This window comes from Ambystoma mexicanum, chromosome 13 (genome assembly GCF_040938575.1).
Source record: "Ambystoma mexicanum isolate Mex_15411 chromosome 13, UKY_AmexF1_1, whole genome shotgun sequence".
In the NCBI taxonomy this organism is placed as follows: domain Eukaryota; kingdom Metazoa; phylum Chordata; class Amphibia; order Caudata; family Ambystomatidae; genus Ambystoma; species Ambystoma mexicanum.
Genome location: NC_090938.1, coordinates 195,502,098 through 195,528,899, shown reverse-complemented (window position 1 = coordinate 195,528,899; position 26,802 = coordinate 195,502,098). Strand labels below are relative to the sequence as shown.

The window sequence follows — 26,802 nt, the reverse complement described above, 5'->3', positions numbered from 1 at the left end:
TTTTGCTAACTACCTGAGTCGTTTTGATTATTGATGTATGAATAAAATCTGCATCCCTGTCCAAAAACATATGTTTATGTCTTGCATATGGCAAGTTATCAATTTGCAGACATAGCAAATCAAAATACCAATTCTTTAGAAGATTAAAAAAGAAACATATATATATGCTACTTCATATGTGATATGAGAAGAGAACAAGATACAATATAAACATACAATTATACTAGTACTTTCTACATATGGTGAACATGTCTCCGTCACATAGTTTAGAGGGAGGACTTGGACAGTTGTCCAAACAGCAAACACTCTATAGTTGCCTCTCTATCTAACTAGACACATTATTCAACAAATAAAACAGGCTGCAATGACCTAATCGTGAGCGCAACCAAACAGCCCTAGCCATCAAAGTGTTTGGGGAGGAATCAAGGGAGTAGCAGCCCAGAAAATCTGGAAAGCCAAAGGACGCAGACCCCTGTAGAATGTTTCGGCTAACAGCCTGATTCATGGAATTATTTGCGTGAAAAACGCAGATTTGCATGCCTTTCTGCCCAAAAATTCCTGGTGGTTGATTTCCGGGAAGAAAGGCGTGCAAATCTGCATTTTTCAGGCAAATAATTCCATAAATCAGGCTATTAATGTGTGAGTGTTAACCATGCCCGCGTGGCTCCCTGAGTCATGCTCGTCACATTGCTTTGTGAATATATTTTATTTTTTTATTGATATATCTGAAATAAATCAACTTTACAATATATTATTTTAAAAAGTAAAAAATAACAAACATATACTTCAATTAACTGTGAATATAAGAGAGAGAGCTCGGGCGACAGCCTGGAGAGAGCAATGGATAATATAAGGCTAGAAAGAGACACTGAGAGAAGAGCGTGTCAGAGGCAATGCCTTCTGAGAGGGACCAAGAAACACCGCTGGTTAGCACTCAGAAGGAGAGACACACCTGGCAGAGAAAGTTATGTAGATAAGGAGTGAGATCATGCGAGGGGGAATGGACTAACACCAGGGGGAACGAGGGAGATGGAGGAGAGAGACAGGCGGGCAGAGGAAAGCAGGGATGCAAGGGCGGGAGACAGGCCAGGGACAGGCGGAGAAGTCACGGAGACAGGCAGGCCCATAGTCACATGCCAGACAAGCGTCAGTTACAATCATTGCTGAGCAGGCGGGCGAGGCGATCCATTCTGAGACCATTTAGGACACAATTGAATGTCTCGGCTTTAATACCAACGAAAACATGCGCAGGCAGACGGCAGCGACAGGCGGTCTAATGAATTTCAGAAACACCTGCACGCATGGTGGGGGCGTGGGTGGCGGAGGGGCAGTGCAACATTCTGCATGAAAGATTCCTCAACAAGATCGTGTGTTATTAGACATTGCGGAATGTGTTTTTGGTATACATGAGGATTCAGGGTGTCCCTGGTTCACTGTACTTCATGTAGGTGTAAGGAGATACCTGCGTTTGTTAATAACATTTAAATCATCCTAAAACCTGAATCTGGCCACTAGCAAGGAATGAGGCTTTGGCTTCACTCATAATAATATTTTGTGTTCGTATATAGCGCTTCATTTCAAATGCCTCCTGCTTCCAGGTTCTGTAATAACAGACTAAGCTTTCTTCTTTAGCCCTGTCACACGCGGCCACATCAGCGGCTAACCAGCACCAAAGTGCTACAGTCTATCAGCTCCTCCCTATGGTAAACATACTACAAAGACACTTCCACTAAACCCACCGAAAGCAGACTGGCAACCCGCACTTCTGACCTGCACCCATCAACACTGCAGGTTTTACATCTGCCTTTCCCACTCTACGACTAGTGAAGACCAACTCCCTATTCTTTCACAGACCAAAGCGCCGCGAGGCCAAACATATTGGCAGACAGGCGCTATATATGAAATGATAATGGAATGATTGTTGTGCCTCGATGGATGCTGTGCCACGGCCGACAAGCCACAGGATTCAAGCCTGTAAACTTCATGCCAGACCCATGTCAGTGATGAGGCATGAGAGCTGTGTTGCTGGAGGAGGCCCATTTATTTCACAAACATGCCTGGGTTGCCTCTGTTCCGTTCACAGGTAGTGGGGTGTAGCGGCTCATTTGCACGCGAAGGGCCTGGTCCAGATTGATTTGCAAATAGCGGGACCACTCTTGAAATGGATGTACGTGATCTAAAGACAACTGAGTGAAATATTGTGCAGAGGATGTCCCAGTGATCAAGAAGAACTCGTTGAATCGTTCCCAACCAGCAGAGTTTTTTTTCCTTCGCAGTAACGCTTCTTCATTGTCACCTGGCCTATTAAGATCGTTGTCTCTGTCTTCCCTCTGTTCCCCTCCCTTGCCTCGTCGCGCCTTGAAACACTTGTTTATAGGTGCATTATAAATGCCATATCACATCATATTGGCCCTCGAGATCACTATGCTACGAAAGACTCAAGTGTCAGGTTACTCAGGACCCATAGCATGTCACAAACGTAGCTGGGATTTCCTATGTTCCTCTCAGGGGTGTTGCTAGGTCTGGAAAAGATCCGGGGCTACGCTAATTTTGGGACTTTTGGGACTGGGGGCTAACTGGCCTTTTTGGTTGTAACCCATGAGCTTCGATCCGGGGCTACAACCAAAAGACCCGGGGCTATAGCCCCCTAACTCCCTCCCGCCCTAGCCTCTGTTGATGGACCCAGGCAAGCAGTATAAACTATCGGATGCTGTGCAGAGGGTATAAGAGGCCTTAGAAATATGGTGATTATAAGATCACTTTTAGGTATATAATTAGTACTACCAGCTTCAAAGTGTTCATGACTAACAGGGTTGGCTTTGGTGAGGACAGGTTATAAAAGCCCACTGTTGGCTGGTGTTCCCTATAGCCGTACCCACCAGCCTGAGTTTGTGAGTCAGTAGTCCATAGGATGGGGGCATACTGACATCACTAGGTAGTTCTTAGGTGCCCCTAGCGTGCTGGAGTCTCCCCCGTCTGCACTCCCTGTTTCCTCAGTTCTGCCCTGCTCCTCTGATGTGCTGATGGATTTTGTAGGCTAACGCATTTTTGGGGCTGTGGGTTACACACCACTGATCTACATCATGTAATGAGATGCCAGATTTTAAAATAAGAGAGACCCCACGCAGCTCCAGAGAGCTCACAGCATTATGAGGCCACAGCAATGTCGCATTGTTTCCTCTTCCGTTCAGCGCTGAGTAGCTCCCCAACTGTTGGGCATGTAGATTTGTAATCACAAGATGCCACCTACATTTCTCTTCTTAACTTCCACCATCTCTTTTCTCCTCTTTCACCAATTTCTTTTCCATATACTTCTCCTTCCTTTACGCATCTCCTTTGCTCTCAAATTATCTTCTCACCCTCCTCTTGTTCACCTTCTGCATCATCCAACTTTGTTGTATTTCTCACTCATCTGTTCTGTCTCCCTTTGTTTCAACAAAGTCAATTACTTCAAACACTTCATATTACTTCATGTAATGGTCTAGTCATGTCCTGCATACAGAAATCCGCATGGAGAAAAAATGCCCCTGTAATTTACATGGCATCATTGGATCTGTCCATGTCCTGTGATATAGTGAATAGGAACATACTATAGGTAAAATGCAGTATTAGGACATTGACCATGGCCTTTGAATATCTTAATTTACCTCCATCGCAACATCACTATCCAGGTTAGATAGTGATGGCAACATATCCCGAATAAAATTGACACATTCATATGGTTGTGACAGGGATGCGTATTGGCTCCCTGTCTCTTCAACTTGTATGTGTCTGATATTGGGGCCCATCTCGATAAAGTATCCATTATAGAACCCAAAATTGGAGATCAGAGAATAAACTGGCTCCCATATGTAGATGATTTTGTCCCGTTCAATATGACCCTGACCAGCCTACCGAGGCTTCTGCTGGCATTTGAAGCCTTTATGAATGACACCCCTATGAAATCTAAGATCTAAGATCTTATGCTTCAATGGAAAAAAACGGAAACAGCCATTCACATGGTCCATTAATAACACAGAGTTGGAGGTGGTGGAGTCCTTGGTTTACCTATGGTTCCAGGTAATGGCTTGACCAGAAAGGTTTCCCGTTCGGGAACAATTGAAAATCAAATCGGTTAAACGTACTGCCCAAACGTTATATATTAATAAGAAATTCAGTAAATTCTCTCTAAATCCAGTCATTAAGTACTATAATTGGAAGGTGGCTCCTAAGCTATTGTATGGCTTGGAGCTCTTACCAAGCTTTGAGCTGGAATATCTGGGTGGTATTGAAACACAGATATGGAGACGTATTCTATATTGATTACCCAAATGTATACTGCTAACAGCCATCCGTTGGGAATTAGGCCTCCAGTCCGTGAAGTCAAGTTATTTGGCGTCAGTTGGTGCTTTTTAGGAAACTTTGCTGCTCTAAAGAGGACCTGCTGTATACCTATCCGAGCAAGGCAGGCTCTCGAGGGGGAATCATTATTTGGGAGAATGAATGGGGTATTGTGAGAATGTTTTAGATGTTATTGACCCACGCCCAAAAAACGCTGCTGTTGAACCCAAAACAAGCACGCAGGGTGAAGGTGCTGATTCGTATTACTGATTGGATAAAAACAGGTGACTGTTTGCATAAAAACCATCTCTATGGGCAAGTGCCTACAATTTTGAAGAAAGCTGGATTGGCGCAGCAATATGTGTATAATTTCCATGATGCCGGCTATAGAAATGATTCTATGGGGTTCTGACTTAATGTGAAATATTGAGTATTAGAAGGGGCCCTGGTGTCACCAATGTGCTGGTTTTGTTAGAGCTGTGGGAAAGTAGAAAATGTGAACACCTTTTACTTGAATGTCCAGGCTCCCGGAACTGAGAATCACTTCCTCTGGTAAATTTGTTCCAAATCTAGAAAGAGTCGTCATTGAAAGGCTATGGATGTCTATGTTGCTAGGAGGCTCAATAGCCATGATTTGTGAGTGGTGAGATATCCAAAGTACTGTTAACTGTGTTGATACAAGTTTCACAAGTAAAGTGTGGTTAAGATAAAAAAAGATTATATATACTAACACTGCCTATAAAGTGTTATGTAACCACAGTGGTACACCCTAAAATATTGAGTATTGGTTAATCACAATTAATCAAAATTCAACAATATTTCTTGAGTTATAAATCCACTTGTGTTTTTTAAAGGTTAGCCAACACGTGTTTCAACCGATAAACATGCATGTTTTCCTCAGGACTTTCTTATATCTTTAATTTGCAAGCTATATACGATCCACTAAGGACATACTGAACGTTCCAGACATGGAACGCGAGCATGGTAACCAATTATAGAGGGCCGTATAACGAAGAGCCTTATAGTTTGAGAGCCAATTATAACCTGTGTAATTTAATAGTGTTGAAGATGACATGTTTTAGAGGTAGGCATATGTTGTCCACCTGACAGTCGATAGCCAGTCACAATCTCAGTCCATTTAGAAAGGATACATTGATGTTCTCTTGAAGTTATCACAAACCCTCGTAGGTTTTCTCATTTGCCACATAGCATGACGTCACGTATGATGTATTTTTTGTATAAAAGGATGTTGTTATGAGAAATTCACTGAGCGATCGAGCAAACGTCCACTGTTTTAGATAATTGTTAATAAAACAGCAGCCTTGCCATCTTCCTGAGTTGGTTTGATTAGTTGGTGTCAGAGTTATTCTACATCCCCATCCATTGCATGTATGGTACCCAAAGGGCCACGTGCTCACTTTTTATATTTGTGTTTCTTTTTTTCAGTGTTAAAAAATGCAAATATCATGAGGCTGTTCGATTTTAGATTGTAAAGGTTTCAATGGGTTTTAATTAACGTTTCTTTTAAATCAAATACAAATAAGCAAAAAAAAGAAAAACTTCAAATTCGGTACATGTATTTGAGGGCTAAGGGGTCAAACTGGGTTTGGGGCTTGGGGTAGGGTGGGAGTGAAGGGAAAGGGTGTGAGTGGGGGGGATCCCTCAAAATAAAAACAAATTAAAAAAATAAAAATAAATCGAGGTTATTGCAACAAAGTAAATTACCACAAAGTTATTTACTTCTTTGTAATGACGTAGAAACATCTTTTCAGCGCTGCTCCTTCTATGCCTCACCCAGCACTTCCTGTTTCCCTCCATCCCTCTGTCCTCCCCTCCCAACCTCTCATATTCGTCTGTCACTTTGCAATCCTCTATCCCTCTCAAGACTCTCCCCTTTCATTCTCTCTCTCTGCTTTTCCATTACCCTGTGTACTTTTCCTTCCTCCCCTTCCTCTCTTTTCTCACTCACACCAATACTGTCTATTTGTCCCTGTAACCTTAACTCTGTATGTTTCTCTATCGCCAATGTCTCTGGGAGTGTCTGTCTGCCACCACTTCACTAGCTGCATGTCACTCTGTATGAAGCTGCGTCCACTTCTGGTCATCTGTCTCTCTTCCCCTATTAGTACTGTCTCTCTGCATATTGTCTCCCTGTTTGTCCATCTCTCTCTCTCTCTCGCTCTCTCTCCCTCTCTCTCTCCCTCTCTCTCCCCCCTCTCTCTGTCCCTCCCCCCTCTCTCTCTCTTTTCACATCACACTTAATTACTCATCCCCAGCCACACAGCATGGGCACAGTACACTCTGTACTTCACCCGCCTCCCCTACTGAGCTGAGACTACATAAGGGGCGTAAAGAAGTCTTTGCAGAGATTGTCTTCACTGCCAGGCCTCCCTGCTCCCTGGGTGGTTTAAGAAACAAATGAGCTAATTAACTCAACTCCAACACATCAAAGTTTCTCCCACTGCCTTCGTAAAGGAAACACGTATCTATTGCTGCCTTGTTTTCCCCTACATATTTGCAAATTCTTTAAGGTTCACCAAGTAGGGGGCTTTAAGTATTGTCAGGGGGTGTTGAACATTTAAACTCTAAGCAAACAAGTGGTACAATTGTATACAGTCCTGTGTATGCCCTCACATTATTAGGGGAATATATATATATATTCAGTAAAAAAACTTTGTTAAAGGGACGTTATGGTTAAGTTGCGCTAATAAAAACCTATGAAATTCAGTAAAAAAACTTTGTTAAAGGGACATTATGGTTCAAAGTAAAACTGAAAAACCTCTGGAATTCGCTAGTTATGGTAAGCTAAGCAACCATAACTTGCACCACTACCGTGCATTGCTAAGACTAACACCCAGGACATCAAAGATGACATCACAAATGTCATTGATGACATCACTGATGACATCACATATGTGGGCCACTTATTTTTGGTCACTGAAATATCTAGGCCTGTTGTTCTGGTCACTGAGAGTCAGAATATTAAAATTCAAAAGGTGCTCTATATCTAGACGTTGACCTTTTCATATGTTCTTAAAGTACTTTCCTTAGGATTTGGTCTCAGCTCATGGTGCACATACATTGGGCAATCGGCAGGCCTCAAACACACACTTCATTTGTATACATGAAAATAAACTTTAATGCTATTAACAATTTTTGATGATGCTGTTTCTTTCTTCCTTACTTTAGTTTCCCTGTATGTGCCTCTAATTTATATGCATTGCAGGTCATCATATGTATACTTTGTACTAGCACAAGTGTGTAGTAAGACTTGAATTGTTAGCTAGTTATTACACCTTTAACATTATACAACCCCCCTGACATCATGTTAACAACATTATAAACACAAGCCCTTGTAGGGACTTTACATCAAAATTAATTTCAGATGTGATGTCATCAGTGATGTCATCAATGACATTTGTGATGTCATCTTTAATGTTACTGCTGTTAGTCTAAGCAGTGCACGGTGGTGGTGCGAGTTATGGTTGCTTAGCTTATCATAACTGTCGAATTTAGTATTTTTTTGGATTTACCTGTAACCATAACGTCCCTGTAACAACATTTTTCCATAGAATTTCATAGGTTTTTGCTAGTGCAACTTAACCATAATGTCCCTTTAACAATGTTTTTGTTAGTGAATTTCATAAGTTTTTAGTAGGGCACTGTATTTGCTTAGCGTTTTCTGCAAAGAGGATAGGTATTTCGTACGGCAACATAACCATAACGTCCTGTTAACAATGGTTTGTTACTAATTTCTTGGCTGCCCTCATGATAAACGTGTGGAAAGGGCAAATTGTCTGGTGTATGTATCCATTTGCGCTACCCCTTACTTTTCCGAATAGTGTTGGCGTTTCGTTCCAATTATAGATGTACATAGTAAATGTTGTGTAGTGTGGCAGTAGGCTCTCTTTTTGTGTGAACAGGGCATGATAAATCTGTCCCGCACATTACTGGCAGAGACAATATGAAAGTTTCCTAGGGACACTGCACCTAGTTGTCGTATGTGTAATCAAACTGCAAGTATCCGTAGGACTCCATTAGTGGCCGCAGGCCACATCTTCTAATGCACTTTTAAGTAGTTGTGTAAGCACACGTGTTTCCGTTCCACACCTAGACCACTGTATGCTGGTAACACTGCCCCTGTCGCCAGCCCTACTGAATCATGCAGTAGGCTACCACATTTAAAGTACTGCTGCCGTCTTCGTGGGTGGCTCTGCAAACCAACCAATGTGTGGCTACAGTACTCCTAACTGTATAACGGCCACTGTTAAACGAGAAAAAGCAACCTGCATTGTCACGTCGCCGTGTTAAATGTTGCATTACTTTCATTTATCTGCTGCTTGCCTTTCCAGACCCGTGAAACAAATACATTGGCCCTCATTACGACCCTGGCGGAGTGGGTCTACGCCAGCGGTATTCGCGGCGGACCCGTCCGCCCTACTACGAGATCCCGTAGCGCCATGGTGAGTTTTCCGCCCGGTTTTTCCGGGCGGAAAAATCCATGGCGCTACGGGACCTCGTTAATTACGCCACCGTAATTTACGGTGGCGTAATTAACTCCTTCCCCACTCCCATTATACCCTATGGGGCAAAAATGGGAATGGGGAAGGGTAAAATGGGGATTGGGGATTTACCGCCCCGCCAAGGTCGGAATGGGGCGGTAAATCCGCCAACCCCCATGGCGGTATCGGCAGCTTTCCACCGTGCTCCATGGTGCATTTTGCACCACGATCTCCGCCAGGGTCGTAATGAGGGCCATTGTGTCTGTACTCATTGGTGTGGCGGAAAGTATCAAGAGGTCGCCTGCCAATCGTACATTTGAAGATAACATGGAACTGCAGGTGGGACAGTTTGTACTTAGTCTAAAAAAAGGCAAAGCTGCTGCACCTTCCTCACGCACGCACATACTAGTGCATCTAAAGGCAAGTAAGGAAACAGCAAAATATGCAGAGCGCAAACAACCTTAGTGCGGTTAGAAAAGTGCTGTAGCTGCATGGATCGCACAGAATAAATGGCTTCCTGCTGGACGTAATGAAGCTGTGTTTCCCGTCCTTGTAAACATTCTTGTATTCCACAATGTATGTATATCCGCTAACGCTACCCCTAACACTTCTGGCGTAGCATAAAGTGTTTCTACTGCATGTGACAACAACTGAAAATAATGCACAAGGGAACAGTGGGCAGACTACCGCCCTTCCAGCAATTATGTAGGGTACTTTCATCTACAGCGTTTTGCACATTTGCTGGGGGCAACAAGATGGGCACTCCTGTAGGGCAGCAGAGCTTTAAAACAACCTTTGCAAACCATATGCCACGCTACAGACCCTTACCCAGCAACGGGCATTGTATTGTGCATGCACTGCAATGCAGTACTGTACAGAGGGAAGGTACTTGGAAGGGCATGGGAACGTTACGGGAGCATTACAATGACTGGCACGTATTTAGGTGAGGACCACCCAATAATTCCGTCTCCTGGCACATCCTCTATAGTATCCAGACAGTTGCTGCCCCTTCTGTACCGGACCTTTCTGGTGTTCCTTCTGTGGCCTGTGTGAGAACACCATAACAAATGAAAATGAACTGTGAAAGGGAAAAAGGTACATAAAGAAAGCACCTTTCACAGATCAACAACAGAATTGCCAATGCATGCATGCAGGGCGGGAAGTGTGGCACTGCGGTAAACACTGTAGTTCAATCGTTTACAAAGGGGGCCGCTGTACAAAGAGGTTTTTTAGGTGTTCCAGAGTGTTTTCAAGAGAGCCACAGCGCAACACTAAGTACAAAAAATGTCACTACTTTCAAGAAGGGCACCAAGCCAATTTAGATGGGTTGTGCAAAAATCCAGATGGCTGGCATAGTATGAAAAACCTTGTAGCTGGGGAAAAGTATTTGTTCTGTGAAACGTCATAGTCCCATGGGCGAAGGATGCCATTGGAACATGTCAAACAAAGACACAAATACTCTTCTTTGCAATGTACCGCGCTGTCTGCATTCACGGACCAAATAAAAAATGACGCTGCCACATCAGTGGCTGCATAATGCGATAGAAACTAGTGCAAGGGATCTGAAACAAACGCATGAACTGGGCAAGTACCTCCTTCAAATGGCACTTAAGGTTGTGTAACATGCTGCACCATTTTCCCTGCAAAAAGAACAGCAATAATATCGGCATGATTGCGTTTCACCAAAGTGTCACACAGAAAAAACAAAATCTGGCACTTCCTTGTAGCTACTCCATAGCACTACACATGCACATGATAGATAGCAAAATGAGTAGCCACTGCACAGTGTTTTCCATTCACTTTCACTCAACGTATGTCGGAATCCCCTAAAACCTGCACGCTGTGCCTCGTGAACACACAGCCATGACCGCAGCCTCTACATTTCTGTCGACAAATACACCATTTACCACAGTCTTTCCGTACACACCACACCCACAAACTTTATTGCCCAATCCTGCAGCCTCTGCAGGCCCATTTCTATGGCTGTCATCTGCAAAAGGGGCGCATGTAACACGTGCCACCCTGCAACTATCGCGATAGTCGAAGACTATTTCTGCTGGGCGCACACAGTAGTGGGCGAATAATTTTCATCCCTGGCAGCAAACGTCATTAGGTGTGGTGGCTCTTAAAAGAACCATTTTTTTTATTTGTCAAGGTTCTTCCATGGAAACACTTTTTTTGCGGTCTTCATACGTAAATGTGTGTTTTCAACGTCAGCTCACATTCTTATAATAGGGTCTTCACTGCAGTGTGTAGATTGTGAAACAACATTTCATTGCCACTGTTCGACAAAGATATGCCATTTGTCTTGAAAAGGTGTATGTATCATGAACCAATGTTCTAATTCTCACAAGAGAACATCCCAGCAGCACTCAAGAAGTCACATATGCTTCTGTTGATGAACCCCTTCCGACCTCTGGCTGGCGACAGGAATCATTGCAATACTTCCACACTATTCTTGGGGGTATACAAGAGAAAAGCACATTGCCAGTAGGAAAAATGTGCTACACTGCTTTCATCATAATCTTCAGTTGACTAAACAAAAGGGAACAAGACATGTAGCCAAAAAAGAAGGCTCCAAAGTGCACAATCACAAAATGTACAGTTGCCAATGAGGCTACACGTCGACATTCTACAAGCAGTCCGCCGAAACAGCACGATTCGACACTACACCACAAAGCGTCCACTCCCTCCAAACCGAAATTTCCAGACAAGTCTTCTTGGGGGCGTACACGCACAAATCTTCCACAAAGCCATCACCCATGACAAAAACTGTGCGTCTTGCCATGTTTGCCAGCCGCAGTGCACAAAGTAATGGGGAAACTGAATGCCGCCCTTTCCTGTGACGCTTCCCAGAGCACCTGATTGGCCAAAATCCATAGTCTCATTTCCATTGGCCACCATGGCGAGAAGCGCAAAATGTGCCATTTGCCTTTCCCCAAGGATCGTGAGGGCCGTGCCCCGGTGAGGCAGGAGGATTCCTTCTCCCTATTGGAGCTCTTTCCTGGACGTACACCCTGAGCACCTGATTGGCCAAAGGCCATAGTCCCATTTCCATTGGCCAGCATGCTGAGAGGCTCAGAATGTGGCACGTGCCATTTTCCAAGTACCGCGTGGGCAGCGCCCCACTATAGCAGGAGGAGTCCTTCTTCGTATGGGGGCACTTTCTTGTGACGCACACCCTGAGCACCACCTGATAGGACAATCACTGCAGTCCCATTTCCATAGGCCAGCATGGTGAGAAGCGCCGAATGTGGCACGTGCGGGTCCCCAAATACATTGAGGGCCGTGCCCGAGTGAAGCAGGGGTCCCTCTTCCTATTGACGCACACCCTAAGCATGTGATTGGACAATCCCCACAGTTCCATTATCGTGGCCGCCACTTGCAAAATCACTGGGTGTAACTTTCATGCTGTGTGTGGGCGTGGGGGTACAACTTCCAACCAGGGTAGGGGTAGGTCATGGTAAGGGGTGACCTTCAAAGAGCCAGTTGTTTTTCTTTTGTTTAGATGCTTCTACAGAAACACTTTTTTCGGTTTTTATTAGCTTTTGTGAGTTCTTCTGCTTACATTAGTACAGTAAACTCTTCACCGCAGCCTGTAGATGAGCAAACTAAACGGCACTGACAATGGGTGACAACAAAATGCCATTTTCTTGTAAACACTCCTCATTTCCACAACTAATGGGGTCATTGTTGCAGAAGAAAATTCCACGAGGGGACAAAAAAGTATACATGCTTCTTTTGTTGAGACACCTTCCTACTTCTGGCTCGGAACAACATCCATGAGCAGCAGGCCATACTCTTCGTGGTATTATGGATGAGAAAAGCACCTTGGTGGTGGGAAAAAGCATACTCACGACATTCAGCAATCTCCTCAGTCTACAGAAACAAATCTAAGCAATGCAGGTAACCCATATGGATGCCGCCGTAATGGATGACAATGACCACTACTACTGGAAAAGTGGCAAGGTCTTTGCAAAGTGCATGCATATCGGCAAAACTGCACTCATACACAGGGTTCCACGATGCATCCACTCCTTCCAAAGCAAAATTGCATTCAAAGTGTTTTTGCAGGGCATAGTTGTGCATAGTTGTGCAAATCTATGACAAAGGGATCACCTACAGTTAACACAATGCGTTTCACCATTTCAGCCACCCTCAGTACACAGAATATAATGTACAACAGTTACTCCTCCCCTTCCTGTTAACCACACCTACACCACTTGATTGGCTAAACCCCACACTGCCATGGCAATTGGGCAAGGTGGTGTAAAGGGCCCATTTTGGCACGTGCGCCTCCCAAAGTAGTGCGAGGACCGCACCCCTGTAAACCTGGAGCAGTCCGTCTTCCCTTTGCAAAACGTTCTCTGCAGCTCTACTTCATTGAATTACGGGTAAATAAGCACACATGCATCCACCAGTCACATCGAAGCTGCCATCATCCACCACTGTCACTCTTGTACAACACTTGAAATGTACTGTTAGACAATTACAGTACAAATCTCGTGCCATTCCAAAGCACATCCACTACAAAATTCAAGGAAAGTATGCACGATTTCTCCATCCGTATCCATCCACATAGCCACCCTGGATGTGGCACGTATAATGCTGAAAGTACCGCATAATGCACTACCTTTTTGTGATATTATGGGGCGGTGTGTCTAAACAATATCAAACTGGGTAGGGGTTTCAGTCTTCCATAGTAGGTGTATTATGGTTTTTTTTGTGGTTTTTTGTGACGTGCGTACCAGCAACTTTTTTTTAATTTTCTCTTTACATGCGTTTCTGTTTGCCTCTCGTCACATTTTTACCACATCCTGGTCAATGCTTCTTGCACAGTGTAAAAGAAAACAGCATTGCGAATGGGGCTCAAATAAATGCCATTTCTATGGAACCAGTACGTATTTTGCGACCTCACAATCTCATAGTGCGTGGAGAACATGCCAGAAGTCTGCATAAACTCACGCATAATTCTGTTTACAGCACACCTTCTGACCCAAACTCCTCTTGGTGTTATGCATGAGTAAACGACCTTCGCAGTAGGAAAAATACGCATCACTGCAGTCAGCAACCTCTTCAGGTGACGGATTAATCGTCCACACGACATGTAACCCAAATGTAGACTTGCATAGTGCAGCAAAACAAAGTCAACGTTTGTGATGGCGCCACATATCTGTAAAGGCGACCCATCCAGCCGAAACTGCAGTCACGCTGACAGGCACATAGAGCGTCCACGCCTTCCAACCCGAAATTACCAGCAACGCCTCTTTGCACACAGCACCTGTGCAGATGGCGCACAAAGACGATAAGCACTGTGCGTCTCTCCATCTCGACTACCCTCACGTCACAGTATTGGGAGGAAATGGTACCTCCCCTTCCTGTGTACCATGCCCTAAACTCCTACTTGCCTATTTCCCACAATTCCATTTCCCTTTCCACCCTGCTCATAATGGCAGGATGTGCATGTGCGCTTTGCCATCTACAGTGAGGGCCACGGCCCAGTAAAGCTGAGACAATACTTCTTCCCTATGCACAGTCACTTTTTGCAGCACTCCCCCATTGGGTGCTGTCAAATTTTCGAACAAGCATGCAGCAATTACATACAAAACCTTTGCATTGCACACTGCCATTTCTATACAGCACTCCATATTTATCGTTGAACACTCTGAGTACATGTTCTGTTTCATTGCAAAGTCCCTCCACCAGAAACTTCTGCTAAATAATGCACAATTGCAACATCCACAAAGATTCTAAGAGGCACCCAGCACACCTTTGGTCATGCACACAACATTGCAGCCCTTTACACACCCACCGCAACACTACACATCCAACCAAGCGACCATGTGGGCACCTAACATTATGCACAAACGTAACATATGTAGCGGCACTTCTTCCCAACTCCCCCAATTCATGAAAACATGTCACACTTAGCAGAATCCACAAACATACAACAGCCTGCATCACCCCTACACACTGCCACTCATGAATTATCGTGTCACTGGCAACCTATGCACAACAGCTGCACAATTTTGGGCCTACTTCAATAAATCTGCACACAGCACAGTAACCAACCACATATAAGCTGCACTTCAACCATACCCACTTCCATACTCACATTATGTACACACTGCACCCTGTGGCCACACTGCACAACTTCTCACTGCACCATCTTCTGCTGCCACCAAATGCTGTACGATGTTACAAATATCACCACAACCATTGAATACACAATACATGCTTCGCAACTCACTTGTAGTGCTATAGCATGTCGACAATGTGCTCCACACCTATCCAAAGATCACCACCCTGTGCCTCATGCGCTATCAAACCTGCATTGCTCCAGTGGGTGTGCTGCTTGCACAAATTCCCTGCACCGTAATGCAATCATGCATGTCAGCATGTCACCAACTACCACTATGCACATACGCACCACTGGCACCAGCACTCCTAACCAACCTCCACACCGCAATGGACTTGCACAGTGTTTCATGCAACAGTTAGCATAAAGTATAAACATTACACTGTTTCTGGCACCCCTACACCCTTTCATTCACATACTATTGTCTTACCGAATTTCACTTAGAAGGTATTGTGTCACTGCCACCATAACCGCTGCAATTCACAAAGTATTGTGTCAATAGCAACCTATGCACACCAGCTGCACAATATTGGACCTAATTTAATAAATCTGCACACAGCACAGTAACCAACCAAATATAAGCTGCACTTCAACCATGCCCACTTCCATACTCACATTACATACGCATGCACCCTGTGACCACACTGCACAACTTCTCACTGCACCATATCCTGCTGCACACCAAATACTATAGCATGTTGCAACTATCACCACAACCATGGAATGCACAATACACACTTCGCAACTCACTTGTACTGCTATAGCACGTCGACAATGTGCTCCACACCCATTCTCCAAAGATCACCACCCTGTGCCTCATGTGCTATCAAACCTGCATTGCTCCAGTGGGTGTGCTCCTTGCACAGATTCCCTCCACCATAATGCAATCATGCATGTCAGCATGTCACCAACTACCACTATGCACATATGCACCACTGGCACCAGCACTCCTAACCAACCTCCACACCACAATGGACATGCACAGTGTTTCATGCAACAGTTACCATAATGTATAAACATTACACTGTTTCTGGCACTCCTACACCCTTTCATTCACATACTATTGTTTTACCGAATTTCACTCAGAAGGTATTGTGTCACTGCCACCATAACCACTGCAATTCACAAAGTATTGTGTCAAAATGGCAACCTATGCACAACAGCTGCACAATATTGGACCTAATTCAATAAATCTGCACACAGCACAGTAACCAACCACATATAAGTTGCACTTGAACCATACCCACTTCCATACTCACATTACATACACACTGCACCCTGTGGCCACACTGCACAACTTCTCACTGCACCATCTCCTGCTGCACACCAAATACTGTAGCATGTAGCAACTATCACCACAACCATGGAATGCGCAATACACACTTCGCAACTCACTTGTACTGCTATAGCACGTCGACAATGTGCTCCACACCCATTCTCCAAAGATCACCACCCTGTGCCTCATGCACTATCAAACCTGCATTGCTCCAGTGGCTGTGCTCCTTGCACACATTCCCTGCACCGTAATGCAATCAAGCATGTCAGCATGTCACCAACTACCACTATGCACATATGCACCACTGGCACCAGCACTCCTAACCAACCTCCACACAGCAATGGACATGCACAGCATTATATACAACAGTTACCATAATGTATAAACATTACACTGTTTCCGGCACCCTTACGCCCTTTCATTCACATACTATTGCCTTACCAAATTCTACTCAGAAGGTAGTGTGTCACTGCCAACATAACCACAACATGTTTACAACATTGCCATACTGCAGGCAGTGTGCACACAGCACACTATCTAAGAACATATAAGCTGCCCTTCACCCATACCCTCTACCATACTGACAGTATGCAAACACTGCACCCAGAGCCCACACTGCGTGTCTTTTCACTGCAGCATCTCCAAACACAGCACACCGCCATGGAGGTATGCAGCAACAAATTGCAACAGTTACCATAATGTACAAACAAAACAATCTCTCCTGTATCCCTGTGCACTTTCCATCACATACTATGGGCGTAACCACTTCCATTCACAGATTATTGTGCCACTTCCAACCTACCCACAATCTGTTTGCAACACTGGGCTATAACAGCTGAAATGTGCTGCACAACCATTCCTTACATGTCACCAACCTCTAACTGATGCACATTCAAAAAAGCATTACTGCCATGGGTATCCTCAAGGCCTAGGCTTTGGAGTGCATGGCCTACGGCCTACGGCCTTCAGCCATGCACCCAATAGTCTAGGCCTTGAACACACCCACAGCTCTACCATGTTGACAGTATGCAAACACTGCACCCAGAGCCCGCACTGCGTGACTTTTCACTGCAGCAGCTCCAAACATAATGCACCACCATGCAGCTATGCAGCAACAAATTGCAACAGTTACCATAATGTACAAACAAAACAATCTCTCCATCAGCCCTGTGCACTTTCAATCACATACTATGGGCATGCCCACTTCCATTCAATAAGTATTGTGCCACTTCTAACCTACCCACAATCTGTTTGCAACACTGGTCTATAACAGCCGAAATGTGCTCCACAGCCATTCCTTACATGTCACATCCTCTAAGTGATGCACATTCAAAAATGCATTACTGCCATGGGTGTCCTCAAGGCCTAGGCTCTTGAGTGCATGGACTACGGCCTACGGCCTTCGGCCATGCACCCAGTAGTCTAGGCCTTGAACACACCCACAGCAACGTAATGCCACCATGCATTTCACCATGTCAGCAAGTACGACAATCCACATACACACCACTGCCACCAGCACTCCTACCCAACCTGTACAGTACCATGGCACTCTGCAACACCAAATTGCACCAGTTAACTTAATGCCCATGTGGGCAGCTTACATTAAGCACAAACAAAACACCCATGCATGAAAAGAGGTCACAATTACCAGAATCCAAAAACACACCAAAGCCTCCGCCACCGCTACCCACAGACATTCGCAAAGTATTGTGTCATTAACCATAACATTTTCACAACATTGGGCCTACTTGAAGAAATCTGCACACAGCATAGGGTGTGAACACACCCACAGCAACGTAATGCCACCATGCATGACACCATGTCACCCACTACGACCATCCACCTACACACAACTGCCACTAGCACTCCTACTCAACCTGCACACCGTCATACAACTATGCAGCAAAAAATTGCAACAGTGAATATAATGTGCAAAGAAAACACTCTCTCCTGCACCCCTGTGCACATTCATTCACTTACTATGGGCGTCCCCATTTCCATTCACAGAGTACTGTGTCACTGCCAACCTACCCACATTATGGTTGCAACACTAGCCCTACTGCAACCAATCTGCACATATTACAAGCACTATACAAGCACCACCCTATCTTGAATGCAGAGACAAACATGCGTTCCTGCGGAGGGTATGTTGCAGCCCTACGCTCTTGAGTGCATGCCCTACACCCTACTGCCTACGGCCTTTGCCCATGCACCCAATAGTCCAATGCTTCCACAGACCCACTGCACCTTCATTCACCCATGCATGCCACCAAGTCACCAACTACCGCATTCCAGCCACATTGCACAGCCACCCGTGCTCCCACCCACCCAATGTCATGTGCAAATCACTCCCTTTCTGCAATTCACCTGCCAACACACACCACGAAAAGAGGTAGCTACAAACAGGTTGTGGCAGGAGCTATGGGGCCGTTACGACAGCTGCCTCCAATCACCACACACAGTACTTACATAGATATGTCACATTAACCACTTCTCACCCCCCAACCCGTTCCCTACCTTATTGCCACCAGCGTATTCCGTACAGTACATTTTCCAGACCCTTCGCGGCTGCACTGACCTCTGATACACCATGGCGGATTTTCTAAAAAATGTTGTCGTACACCACTCTTCTCTCCAGCCAACCACCGTTTGTGTCCAAACTTCTGCGACAGCACGCCGTATCGTGAGCCAATGACACTTCTGTCTGCGGTAGCGGATGTGTAGTTATGGTTAAGTTGCTAAACCCATAGGAAGAGCACTTATTCGGCAGCTTATAATTTCGCTCCCCCTGGAGGAATCCTTGTCAAACTATGCAAAAAAAGTATATGGCCCACTCTGGATTTCTTTGCAAAGTTTAGTGAGGTTTCGTCAAGGTGGGGGGCAAAGTCATAGGGGGCCCCACATTTTTTTTTCCATAGACTGAGTGGGGAAAAACATTGCTCACGCCTACAGCCCAAACTGCTGGACGAATTTTCACCAAATTTGTGGCACGGGCTGTGGCTTAGACCCGGAATTTGGTGGCAATCCGTCAAGTAGATTTTTTTAAAACAACCAAAAACTAGGTCCCAAAAAATGTGTGATATCCGGGTCCGGTTCGCTGGCTCATTTCCCGGTTCAGTCCATGGACGGGACTCTGCGTGGTTTAGAAGGCAACGTGCTGTCCACGGACATCGGACACACCCACTGATTGGATGGTAAAAAGCGTGAAGTGCGTCATATTTTTGAAAACGCGCACCATCTTCGATTTGCAGACTTCGGCCACTGCCCACAGACTTTGCAGTTGCACTTGTCAAACTCATCAAATAATCTCTGGGAAGGTGAGGGGTGATGAGGATGGGATGGGATATGGCTGCAAGAAGCAAAAAAAATGTTTTTTCACCCTAAATATCCGCAAACAGTCCTGTGAAGTTCGCGGACACTTCTGCATTCCATTACAGGGTTGGTGAAAAGCTGTTCTTGGATGGTTTATAACTTTAGTGCCACTTAATGAAACTGCATGAAATTTAACAATTATATTTGAGTTTGCAAAGTTTGTTGGGATTCTATCGAATGGGAGCAAAATTAGAGGGTTTCTCAAAGTAATGTAAAGGCTTATAAATGAGGTGCCATTTGACAAATCTACACTTAATTTGGCAAACTGCTAATAGATCTAGATATAAATGTTTGTGTGAAGTTTAGTGGGATTTTGTCAAGAGGGGGCAAAATTAGAGGGGGGTCCCAAAATATTGTAAAGGCTTATAAATGTGGTGCCATTTGACAAATCTACACAAAGGTTTGCAAAAAGATTATAGATCTAGATATAAATGTTTTCATAAAGTCTGAATGGATTTTGTCAAGTGGGGGCTAGGTTATATGACTATTGTATGTGCATACATTTGACACTTTTGAAAAAATAAAACATGGGTGGATTTCCAGCAAACTTGTGTAAGGAGCATTGGCAAGGACCTGAATGCATGGTTTTGCAAATGTGCCGGTGTTTTATTTTTTGACAAGTATCATACTGTAGGTACACAAAATAGTGATATACCTTTGGTGGCTGAGGTGTAGCCTGTAGCCATGGGCAGTGGCCAGATTGTCCGGGTCATATGGAACATGGTCATGATCCAGACAATCTGGCTACTGGCCATGACCACGAGGGACAACATATGGGGTTATAGTGGCCATGTCCACCTGGGACTGGCTTTGTGGTAAAGTTATTCAAAATTGATATAGGTTTGAAAATGGAAGTAAAATGTGCTTGTGGTAATATGGTCATAGGGTTCTCTTTTTGCCTTCTGCTGGCTGCCATGGAAAGCGAAGAGGGGCTCTGTATGGAACCCTGCCTTCCCTTTCCATGGTGGCCATCTTGGAAAAGGATTACCCTTCCTACACCGGGACGTGGTGTAGGAAGAAAAATCCTCTTTTTTAGTAGCCCGGGCTCCCGCTTTGGGAACCTACAGTGCTAATGGGCTTCATCCCCCATAACTGTGGCTGGAATGTGGGGATAATGGTCCAGAAACCTTGTTATCCACCGTCCCTTCGCTGGGGCTGATAACTTGGGTTGACGGGCCGGTATCCACCATTCCAGTCCCTGGACCGGGAGATGAACGCTATAATATTCCCATTAGCATAACACAAAATGCAAATGGAAATGTTGGAAAATCTTATTGAGTCTATGTACTTTACTGAGAAATGTAAAGTAGATGGAGTATATACATTTTCTTTTTAGTTCTATTTGTTAACTGTGAAAGGGGCTTTCTAAAGGAACATTTCTTTTGTTGTATTCGAATTTTGGAGGGGCAGGTGGACAGGGAAACATTTTGCATGTGTGTTATTTCTAAGGTAGGGGGCAGTGTTTCTCATGCTCCTTGATTACAGCAGTGCTGGTGGCTCTTGGGAAGGAGGGATGGCATTAGCTGATGCCTTTTTAAGATAAATAGCAGTTTTACTAAAAGTATGTACTGTGTCCTAGATTGTTAATGGATAATGAGTAGGAATAGGTGTAGGAGCTGAGCAAGGGAAACTTTGAAGTTGAAAGTTCCTAGATCAGTAGAAAATGCAGTCCTGAACTGTCTGTGAAGCACAAATCTTATCGTGAAGTGCGGATGGGTCCTCCGACACGTCATCATGCCGCTGCGCCATCATATGGTCATGTGACACTGTCCGGAAGGTCCACAATGAAGTCAGATGTTCATAGAAGTCTATGCATGCCAAACCAGTTGAAATAGTTGCAAAAAGTGTATAGAAGTGTACAAAAGGATTCTAGAAGGTGGGAAATGGCAGAGTTTTAAGATGACACTGTAAATTGGACACATATATAGCTATATTGGTTAAGTATGATATTAGTAAGTTGTAGGAAAATAGCATGCACTGGTAAAATGAAATTCACTGAAATAACTTTGTTAAAAGGACGTTATGGTTAAGTTGCACTAATAAAAACCTATACATTTCAATGAAAAAACTATGTTTAAGGGACGTTATGGTTAAGTTGCACTAATAAAAACCTATGAAATTAATTGAAAAAACTTTGTTAAACAGACATTATGGTTAAGTTTCACTAATAAAAACCTATGAAACTCAATGAAAAAATGTTGTTAAAGGGACGTTAAGGTTAAATTGCACTAATAAAAACCTATGAAATTCAATGACAAAACTTTGTTAAAGGGACGTTATGGTTACAAGTAAAACTGAAAAACCCCAAAAATTCGCAAGTTATGGTAAGCTAGGCAAATATAAATTGTGCCACCACTATGCACTGCTAAGACTAACACCCAGGAAATCAAAGATGACATCACACATGCCATTGATGACATCAATGATGACATCACATGTGAAATAAATGTTGATGAAAAGTCCCTGCAAGGGGTTGTTTTTATATTGTTGGTAACAAGATGTCAGGGGTGATCGGGAGACCTATCATGAACTACTTAATCTGTTAAAGAATGTACTCATCTAAAATCATTTTATTGGAGTGCTGTTGTTAATACAAAAACCTAATCATATATAAACATAGGCAATGACTGCAGCATGCACCATAGAAGTACAATATTTATAATCTTGAAATTTTGGATATTACAAAAATGAATTCTACCTTATCAGATTTTTGAGTAATGTTGAATATGTAATAACTAGCTGACAATTCACGACTTACAGCACTTGTGCTGGTACAAACAATACATATGAAGCACCACAATGCATACAAATCAGAAGCACATGCAGGGAAACTAAAGTAAGGAAGAAAGAAACAGCATCATCAGTTTATCTTCATCTATACAAGTAAATTGTGTGTTTGAGGCCTGCTAATTTCCACATTTATGTGCACCATGAGCTGAGACCAAACCTTAAGGAAAGTACTTTGAGAACACATGACAAGGTTAACGTCTAGATATAGAACACCTTTTCAATTTTAATATTCTGACTGTCAGTGAACAAAACCACCTGGCCTACATATGTCAGTGAACAAAAACAAGAGGCCCAGATATGTGATGTCATCAATGACATTTGCGATGTCATCTTTGATGTCCTGGGTGTTAGTCTTAGCAGTGCACGGTGGTGGCGCGACTTATGGTTACTTAGCTTACCATAACTGGCAAATTTAGGGATTTTTCGGTTTTACTTGTAACCATAACGTCCCTTTAACAAAGTGTTTTCATTGAAAAGAAATTATATATATATATATATATATATATATATATATATATATATATATATATATATATATATATATTTATATATATATATATATATTTATATATATATAAAGGCACGATTCCCTGTATTCAGTCACAGCCATAAAATGCTTTTGACAATTCTTTCCTCAGAAAGCCTCACATATTTGGGGAGAATTTCTCACTAGTCTCCACTCAGACAGTAAAGCAAAATCACCTTAAATTAATATCAAAAAGAAGAATAGACCAGACCTTATGAACTGGCGGAATAAGCCATCCATTTAGGCATCTAATATATGTTACTGTTCATTTATAACCCACTTAATAGCAGGGAGTGGTTTCTAAGTGCGGTAAACACATCAGTGTGGCACCGCCGCGTTGTCGTCCCTAAGCTCTCCTTGCCGGCTTCCATGGGATAAAATGTACTTTAAGACCGTATGTGGATTGGCTGCTCTTGTCTAAGTAACTATAAGGGAATGCAAAAGATTTCTATGCCAGGACAAAACAACATACCGTGGCATGCCTTGAAATGATCACAACAAAACACCAGGAGGTTGAGGGAAAAATTAGAATCACAAGCAAACCCTCACATTAAGGTTGAAACCCTTGGCAACAACAAAAGAGCTTGTGACTCAAAGAACTACCGCTTTCTTGGAGAGTCAGAGGATGTTAGTGCATGTCCTCAATAAGCACCATGCTCATCACTGATGGAGAACAAAGAAGGTCAAAAGGTATAAAAATTGCATATTTTAATTATTATTTTATACAAGTACAATAGATATGTTAAATACAAAAATTGATGTAAATAGCCTCTCATAAACTACATTAGCATGTTATAAGTCAGCAATGAGAGATAAAACACAGAACAATAAAGTGCACTACCATTCCAACGCAATTCCACATTTAAGTCCCAAAAATGGGGACCTAGATGGTTAAGTGGCTTATACAGAGTGATAATCCATGATAAAATTCATTTACTTACTATCCCACTCATCATCATTCGTACCATACACACTCATTCATGAATCGTTATTCATTCATACACAATCAATACATTTCAACAATCATAAAAGCAAGCCCAACATGTTTCTTTCCTTTTAACGGGTGATTCCATAGAAATTCATCAGGGGCAGAAAAGGTGGAATCATTGCATCATAGCAGTGACCAGAGTCTTGTGTTACCACAGTTTAAGTTATTCACTTCAAAGTTTAAATACTTTGAGTGGTAGATTTTCGAATCTTTGTTTTCTGGAAAATCCAGGTGGAGGACTTCAAGCAAACTCTTCTCCCACAACCATGTAAGAAAGAAATCCCTTAAGTAGACCACGATCTTCTGTCTCGTGACTTGGCAGGCGAAATGTCGCACGCCAATACGGAGTAAAACCCACGCTGTCACGAACTTGCTTGCGCCTCGTCAGGGTGCCTTCATGTGCAAAGCTTCAACTATATCTGTGACAGGATCTGGATCCCAAACTGCTGCACTGCAGGTCACGGTACAACTGATATCGGTCCCCACCGAATGTGGAAACAGCCTCTGTCATGCCTTGAAATGATGCCACAAGCAATACCTTCCGGTGGCAGAAAGCTAAAGCAGGCTCACATCTTTTAACTAAAGTGCCAAGGACCAGTATGCCTGTCCTTTATGCATAGACTTGCATAGTAGCCTAGCACTTATGGGGTTAATATTCTGAACAGGTGAATTGTTTATGAAAGTACATAACATGTTACATTAGGAAGTTGTGTCCCATTTAAGAATATGCTGGTGAAAATTGCCTACTGAGGTGAAGCATAATGTCTACGAAGTATTAATGTACGGTTACAAAAAATCTAATGATGGAACCCTGGTAGCATATCATTCAGCAACACTTAATGTTCATATGCTTTTATTGTTTGGGAAAAAAGTTGGATGTGTGCCTTTCAATGTATTTAGCAAGGCTTCGCCATTCCCCAGCAAGTAATGTGAAGCGTGCCTGAGATGTGTCTTTAATGGCAGAAGCAGGGTATAGGCGATATATAGGCATATACTATATATCCGTGTGCGATGTTAGCCGAGCAAGTACATGCATGTGCTATGCTATGAAGAGTGCTGGGAATGCACCCATCCTAAAGTGCTTAACCTTGCACAGTGCGCCGTTCTGCACAGAGTTGCACACATCTGACATTGAATTGGCGCTTGTGGTTCTGCTTTATGAATGAAGCTGGGGGTGTGTGGAGAAATCAGCCAGAGACCCTCACACATTGCTGCTGCTTCTTCTCCACCACTTAAAGAGGCAACCAGGAACCCTGTATGAACTCCTTCACATTTGATTCCATCTTCACCCCAAAACATTGCCTTTTTAAGTTCTGCTTCATTCTTACTGCTTCCACCCCCCACCCCCTTGTTATGACATTTTCTAACGGGTTTCATCCCCCGCCCTCCTCCACCTCACTATTTTCATTTTTTTCTGCTGTCAGAAGTCTCTGTTTTCTTCCGCCCACCTGATTCTCAACCTCACAGTTATTCACCCCCTCTTCCACCTTTCCCTTAGCCACCTCGGCCTCCCAGGCTCAGTAGCAACATGCCCTGTGAATTCTGCTCTGGAATATGTCTCTGCTTTCTTGGCACATGCACCCCCGTCTTTCTATGCTGCACCTCTTCTCTTCCTTCCCACTTTGTATACCCCATTTTATGATTTGATCCCCCTCCTGTCTTCCGGCTCTTGTGCTGCTCCTCCCCACTCCTTTCCTGCTTATTCTGCCTCTATTTTGTACCGAAGATCCCAACACTTCCTGTTGGTCTTGGCACCCGGATCAGGAAAGGGAGGCTGATGCACATCAAGACACTCAGACTGGATTCTCAACGGCATCTGTTTATTCTTTGCAGCAGAGCAGGACACATCATACAGCATTCTGAAGAACACTCTGCAACTAAAAAGTGAGGTAATGCAATGATCATCATAAGACATCCTGATTAGCTTTGGTATTTGAAGACAACCCCTTTTCCTGCCTGTGATTAGTTGCCCTACCTGCCACTCAGACCGAGTCTGAACAGGTTCAATCTAACTCATTCTACACCAGTGGCCTCTTCATGAACTTCTATGAAAAAACATATCCACTGACCTCATCATGACTAGCAGAAATCAACCATTTTATATGCTCAAGCATCCATCTTAGAGTTGCCGGACTTGTCTTATCAAAAATGGCCGATCAATTTACAAAATGCCTGACCAACTTATTTTTTACTCAAAACTTGGTCCCTGCTCAATTTTGAATCTAGTTTGTTTGATAATTTATGATAAACATGTACTACTTAGCATATTCTCTACTGTGCACGACATTCTGACCTCACAAAATAGATCACCTTTAAAGTGCTTTTCTGAAAGGCACTACATTTCTGATTTCCACATTATTAGAGTAATTGATCAACCCAACAAGTTATCTGCATTCGGTTTGAGGGGGGTGGGGCCTATCTTTTATACATTCAGTTTGAGGGGCATGGGGGTCTCGTCTCTGTACAATTTTCTTCCTCTCCACTTCAACCCTCCACTCTTCGTCCACTGTTAATTAAGCCTTATTATATCTTGCACGGGCATTCTAAGAGTTGCCCTCAAACATGACCGATAAACCAGCCTCCTGCGTTAAGCCAATCATTATGCGTCTGACCCTTTTTTCTTCACAGCTCATCCCTACTCTACTCAGACTACACTAATTGCATATAATTCCCTCATATCATGCACCCAACACCACAGAAATCCCATCCATATTCCCCTTAAAACAACACACAGAACCTCATGCAAACCCTTAGAAGATGAAGCTAATGCTCTTCAATGCCCACTCGGCAATCCCACACGCCTGCTCCACAAATCATCCTGGCCCCCCACTTCAGTAGAAATAACCACTATCAGCTACAATTCAGATCACTCTCCTGCAGCCTCCCACA

The 26,802-nt window shown here is 43.6% G+C and overlaps 1 protein-coding gene across 2 annotated transcripts in view; it reads right to left on the bottom strand.

The window, feature by feature from the left end:
• SYT2 (synaptotagmin 2) overlaps positions 1-26,802 on the bottom strand; it is a 1,362,149-nt gene that overhangs the window by 509,110 nt on the left and 826,237 nt on the right. The gene's annotated exons all lie outside the window — the stretch shown is intronic.